Source organism: Trachypithecus francoisi, unplaced genomic scaffold, assembly GCF_009764315.1.
Source record: "Trachypithecus francoisi isolate TF-2019V2 unplaced genomic scaffold, Tfra_2.0 Lachesis_group16, whole genome shotgun sequence".
Taxonomy (NCBI): domain Eukaryota; kingdom Metazoa; phylum Chordata; class Mammalia; order Primates; family Cercopithecidae; genus Trachypithecus; species Trachypithecus francoisi.
Genome location: NW_022681461.1, coordinates 34,345,129 through 34,351,284, shown reverse-complemented (window position 1 = coordinate 34,351,284; position 6,156 = coordinate 34,345,129). Strand labels below are relative to the sequence as shown.

The window sequence follows — 6,156 nt, the reverse complement described above, 5'->3', positions numbered from 1 at the left end:
TTTGGGTTTTAAGCCCCACATGCATTAGGTATTTGTCCTAATGCTCTCCCTTCCCTTGCCGCCCACCCCATGACAGGCCCCGATGTGTGATGTTCCCCTCCCTGTGTCCATGTGTTCTTATTGTTCAACTCCCCCTTAGGAGTGAGAACATGCGGTATTTGGTTTTCTGTTCCTATGTTAATTTGTTGAGAATGATGGTTTCCAGCTTCATCCATGTCCCTGTAAAGGACATGAACACATTCTTTTTTATGACTAGAAGTGTGTTTCTTATAGGCAATACATTCTTGGGTCTTTTTTTTTTAAAATACATTCAACCAATCTATGTATTTTGATTGGAGAGTTTAGTCCATTTACATTCAATGTTATTATTAATAAGTAGACTTACTCCTGCCATTTTGTTATTTTCTGATTGTTTTGTGGCCTTCTCCTCCTTTTTTCCTTCTTTCCTGTCTTCATTTTAGTGAAGGTGATTTTCTCTGGTAGTATTATTTAATTTCTTGCTTTTTATTTTTTGCATATTTGTTGTATGTTTTTTGATTTGAGGTTACTATGAGGCTTTCAAATACTGTCTTATAACCCATTATTTTAAGCTGATTACAACTTAACACTTTGCGTAAACAAGCAAAAAAACCTAATAAGAATTCTATACTTTAACCTCATCTCTGTATTTTTCACCTTTTTGTTGTTTCTATTTATATCTTATTGTGCTATGTCTTGAAAAGTTGCTGTAGTTATAATTTTTGATTCGTTAATCATTCTTTCTACTTAAGAGTAGTTTGCACACCACAATTACAGCGCTGTAATATTCTGTGGTTTTCTGTGTGCTTACTATTACTAGTGAGTTTTGTACCTTCAGATAATTTCTTCTTGGTCATTAACATTCTTTCTTTCAGATTGAAGAACTCCCTTAAGCACTTCTGTAGGACAGGTCTGGTGTTGATGTAATCCTCAGCTTTTGTTTTTCCTGGAAAGTCTTTATTTCTGTTTCATGTTTGAAGGATATTTTCACTGGATATATACTCTTCTAGGGTGAAAGTTTCTTTCCTTCAGCACTTTAAATATGTCATACCATTGTCTCCCAGCCTGTAAAGTTTCCACTGAAAAGTCTGTTGCCAGATGTATTGGAGCTCCATTCTTTGTTATTTGTTTATTTTCTTTTGCTGCTTTTAGGATCCTTTCTTTGTCTTTGACCTTTGAGAGTGTGATAAAATGACTTGAGGTAGTCTTCTTTGAGTTAAGTCTGCTGGGTGTTCTATAACCTTCTTGTACTTTGATACCGATATCTTTCTGTAGGTTTGGGAAGTTCTCTGTTATTATCCCTTTGAATAAACTTTCTACCCCTATCTCTTTCTCTGTCTCCTCTTTAAGGCCAATAACTCTTAGATTTGTCCTGTTGTGGCTATTTTCTAGATCCTGTAGACGTGCCTCATTGTTTTTTATTCTTTTTTCTTTTGTCTTCTCTATGTATTTTCGAATAGCCTGCCTTCAAGCTCACTAATTCTTTTTTCTGCTTAATCTATTCTGCTATTAAAAGTCTGATGTGGCTGGGCACAGTGACTCACACTTGTAATCCCAGGACTTTAGGAGGCAAAGGCAGGTAGATCACCTGAGGTCAGGAGTTGGAGACCACCCTGGCCAACATAGTGAAACTCCATCTCTACCAAAAATACAAAAATTAGCCAGGGGTAGTAGCACATACCTATAATCCCAGCTACTCAGGAGGCTGAGGCAGGAGAATCATTTGAACCCAGTAGGTGGAGGTTGCAATGAGCTGAGATCACAGCCACTGCACTCCAGCCTGGGCAGCAGAGTAAGGCTCTGTCTCAAAAAAAAAAAAAAAGAAAAAAGCAAAAAAGAGTGATACATTTTATGGTGTGTCAAGTGCATTTCTTTAACTCCAGAATTTCTGCTTGATACTTTTAAATTATTTTCAATCTCTTTTTAAAATTCATATGATAGAATTCTGAATTCCTTCTCTGTGTTATTTTGAATTTCTTTGTGTTTCCTCAAAACAGGTATTTTGAAGTCTCTGTGTGAAAAGGAATCCCGTATCTCCAGGATTGGCCCCTGGTACCTTATTTAGCTCACTTAGTGAAGTCATGTTTTATTGGATGGTCTTGTTGCTAGTGGATGTTCGTCTGTGTCTGGGCATTGAGGAGTTAAGTGTTTATTGTAGTCTTCATTGTCTGGGCTTGTTTGTACTTGTTTTGTTTGTTTGTTTGTTTGAGACGAAGTTTCACTCTTGTTGCCCAGGCTGGAGTGCAGTGGTACGATCTCGGCTCACCGCAACCTCCGCCTCCCAGGTTCAAGCAATTCTCCTGCCTCAGCCTCCCTAGTAGCTGGGATTATAGGCATGTGCCACCACGCCCAGCCAATTTTGTATTTTTAGTAAAGACAGGGTTTCTCCATGTTGGTCAGGTTGGTCTCGAACTCCCGACCTCAGGTGATCCACCCGCCTCGGCCTCCCAAAGTGCTGGGATTACAGGCGTGAGCCACCGTGCCTGGCTGTACTTGTCTTTCTTTGGAAGGTTTTCCAGGTATTCAAGAGGACTTGGGGCTGTGTGCGGTGGCTCACGCCTGTAATCCCAACACTTTGGGAGGCCGAGGCGGGTGGATAACCTGAGGTCAGGAGTTTGAGACCAGCCTGGCCAACATGGCGAAACTCTTGTCTCTACTAAAACTACAAAAATTAGCTGGGCATGGTGGCACATGCTTGTAATCCCAGCTACTCCAGAGGCTAAGTTCAATTGCTTGAACCCAGGAGGCAGAGGTTGCAGTGAGCTGAGATCATGCCACTGCACTCCAGCCTGGGCGACAGAGCAAGACTCCATCTCAAAAAAAAAAAAAAAAAAAAATCGAAAGGACTTGGGTGTTGTTATCTAAGCCATGTCCGAATTAGAAGGCACCCCAAGCCCAGTAATGCTATGGTTCTTGCAGACTTGTAGAAGTACCACCCTGATGATTTTGGATAAGATCTGGAAGAATTCTTTGGATTACCAGGCTGAGAATCTTTTTCTCTTCCCTTACTTTCTCCCACCATGGGTACTGTGCTGGTTCAGACCTGAAGACAGCACAGCACTGGGTCTTACCCAAGACATACTGTAACCACTACCTGTTTACCACCTATGTTCATTCAAGGGCCTGGGCTTCTACAGGGTATGTCCTTCACTTCAAGGTGGTAAGTTCCCCCAGGCCCCAGGTGGGTCCATTGGTGTCATCCCAGGACCAGGGACTAGAATTAAATACCTTAGCAGTATACCTGGTTTCTATTATACTGTGGCTGAGCTGGCACTCAAACCTCAAGATGCACTGCTTCCCACTCTTCCCTCTACTTTCCACAGGCAGAGTAACCTCACCTTGTGGCTACCATAAGCCCATGGGAGTACTGCTAGGCTACCACCCATGTTCCCTTAGGGCCCAAGGGCTCTTCAATCAGCTTGTTGTGAATCCTGCCTGGCCTGGGACTCATCCTTCAGGGCAGTGGGCTCCCCTATGGCTCAGGACAGACCCAGAAATGTCATCCAAGAGACCAGTCATGGAATCAGGGATCTCAAGAGCCAGTTTGATGCTGTAACCCCCCTGTGGCTGAGCTGGTACCTAATGTGTAAGAAAAAGTTCCCTTTTGTGCTTGGTGAATTGGAAGTATATTAAAAAGCTCTTCCTGTCTGTGCCAGGGTGGCATGTGGTCCATGCCATGCAACAGAGATACTCAGGCTATGCCCTTAAGATGACCAAGTGTGAGACAGCAGCACTAGAGATGGAAGAGACCCCCAACATCTAGCTCTTTGGGAAGTGAAACACCGATGATGTGCAGATCAGTGACATTTCCCTGCAGGACTACATTGCAGTGAAGGAGAAGTGTGCTAAGTACCTGCTTCACAGTGCAGGGCGGTATGCCGCCAAGCATTTCCATAAAACACAGTGCCCCATCTTGGAGCACCTCACTAACTCCATGATGATGCATGGCCACAATAATGGCAAGAAACCCATGACCATGCACATTGTCAAGCATGCCTTTGAGATCATCCTCCTGCTCATGAGTGAGAGCACTCTTCAAGTCCTGGTGAATGCCATCATCAACAGTGGTCCCTGGGAGGACCCCACATGCATTGGGTGAGCCAAGTCCATGAGATGACAGGCTGTGGACATGTCCCCGCTGCATGGCATGAATCAGGCCATCTGGCTGCTGTGCAGAGGCACTTATGAGGCTTCCTTCCAGAACATCAAGACCATTGCTGAGTGCCTGGAAGATGAGCTCATCAATGCCACCAAGGGCTCCTCCAACTCCTATGTCATCAAGAAGGATGAGCTAGGATGAGCTAGAGCATGTGGCCAAGTGCAACCACTGATTTCAAGCTGCTTCCCAATAAACCTGTCTGCCCTTTGGGGTGGCCCCACCAGAACAAAAATATATATATATATATATATATGAAGAAGAAGGAAAAGAAGAAGAATATGGACATTTAAAAAAATCCCCTTTACTTTTCTCAAGCAGAAGGAGTTTCTTCCCATAGCCACTACAGCTGGGAATGTGCTGAGTCTCACCTGAAACCGAGTCTCAAAGTTTCACCCAAGGCCCATGGTGTACTACCTAAGTATTGCCGCTGGTTATCAGGGCCCAAGGGCTCTTTAGTTAGCATGCGATGGGTCCTGCCAAAACTGGGTCCTACCCTTCAAGGCAGTGGCTCACACCTGTAATTCCAGCACTTTGGGAGGCCAAGGCGGGCGGATCATGAGGTCAGGAGATTGAGACCATCCTGGCTAACGCAGTGAAACCCCGTCTCTACTTAAAAATAGAAAAAATTAGCTGGGCGTGAACCCGGGAGGCGGAGCTTGCAGTGAGCCAAGATCCTGCCACTGCACTCCAGCCTGGGCGACAGAGTTAGACTCCGTCTCTCAAAAAAATAAAAAATAAAAGTCCTACCGTCATTGTCACATATGTTCATGGTGATTTGCCAGGTATGTCTTTTTCTTTCCTTTTTTTTTTTTTTTTTGAGGCAGAGTCTCACTCCATCACTGAGGCTGGAGTATAGCAGTGCCATCTCAGCTCACTGCAACCTCTGCTTTCCCAGGTTCAAGCAGTTCTTCTGCCTCAGTCTCCAGAGTAGTTGGGATTATAGCGATGTGCCACCATGCCTGGCTAATTTTTGTTTTTGTTTTTGTTTTAGTAGAGACAGACTTTCACCATGTCGGCAAGGCTGGTCTCGAACTCCGGACCTCAAGTGATCTGCCTGCCTTGGCCTCCCAAAGTGCTGGGATTACAGGAGTGAGCCACCATGCCTGGCTGAAAGTTATGTGTATTTTTTTTCGTGTTTCGGATTTCAAGACCCTTCTGTGTATCCTTTGGGCTTAGACATATTTCTCTATTTAAAGAAAGCCAGGCCAGGTGTGGTGGCTCACAACTGTATTCCCAACACTTTGGGAGATACCTGAAGTCAGAAGTTCGAGACCTGCCTGGCCAACATAGTGAAACTGCGTCTCTTACAAAAATTATCCGGGCTTGGTGGAAGGTGCCTGTAATCTACCTGGGAGTCTGAGGCAAATAAAGGAAAGAAAGTTAAAAATAAAGAAAGAAAAAATGTTCAAAGCAAGAAAGATCAAAAGAAAGTAAGTTCAAAAAAAAAGAAAGTTCAAAAGAAAAGACAGAATGTTCAAAATAAAGTTCAAAATAATGTTCAAAAGAAAGCTATGTTCAAAATAAAAGTATATTGATAATTAGTTATAATAAAAGTCAGTAATCTTATATAAAGTATATAAGATTAAATTTTGTCCTGAGCATATTTTATTAGTGCCTTTCTATTCCATGCTGCCTAGGGAGACTAGATATAGCAAGACCACTGCTTCTCTGAGCTTGTGCTAAATTTTATTTATTTATTTATTTAGAGCTGGGGTCTCGCTCTGTCACCCAGGCTGGAGTGCAGTGGCATAATGATAACTCACTGCAGCCTCAAACTCCTGGGCTCAAGCGATCCCAAGTAGCTTGTACTATAGGCACACACCATCATGCATAGCTAATTCTTGTTATTTTTTTTGGAGATGGATCTTGTTATATTGCCCAGGCTGGTCTCAAAGTCCTGGACTCAAGCAATCCTCCTGCCTCAGCCTCCCGAGTAGCCGAGATTACAGGCATGAGCCACTGTACCCCACCTCATGGTA

General features: G+C 43.4%; 1 pseudogene; it reads left to right on the top strand.

Moving 5' to 3' along the window:
- Window positions 1–3,727: 3,727 nt before the first annotated feature.
- On the top strand, window positions 3,728–4,363 carry LOC117099331 (annotated as a pseudogene).
- Window positions 4,364–6,156: the final 1,793 nt, after the last annotated feature.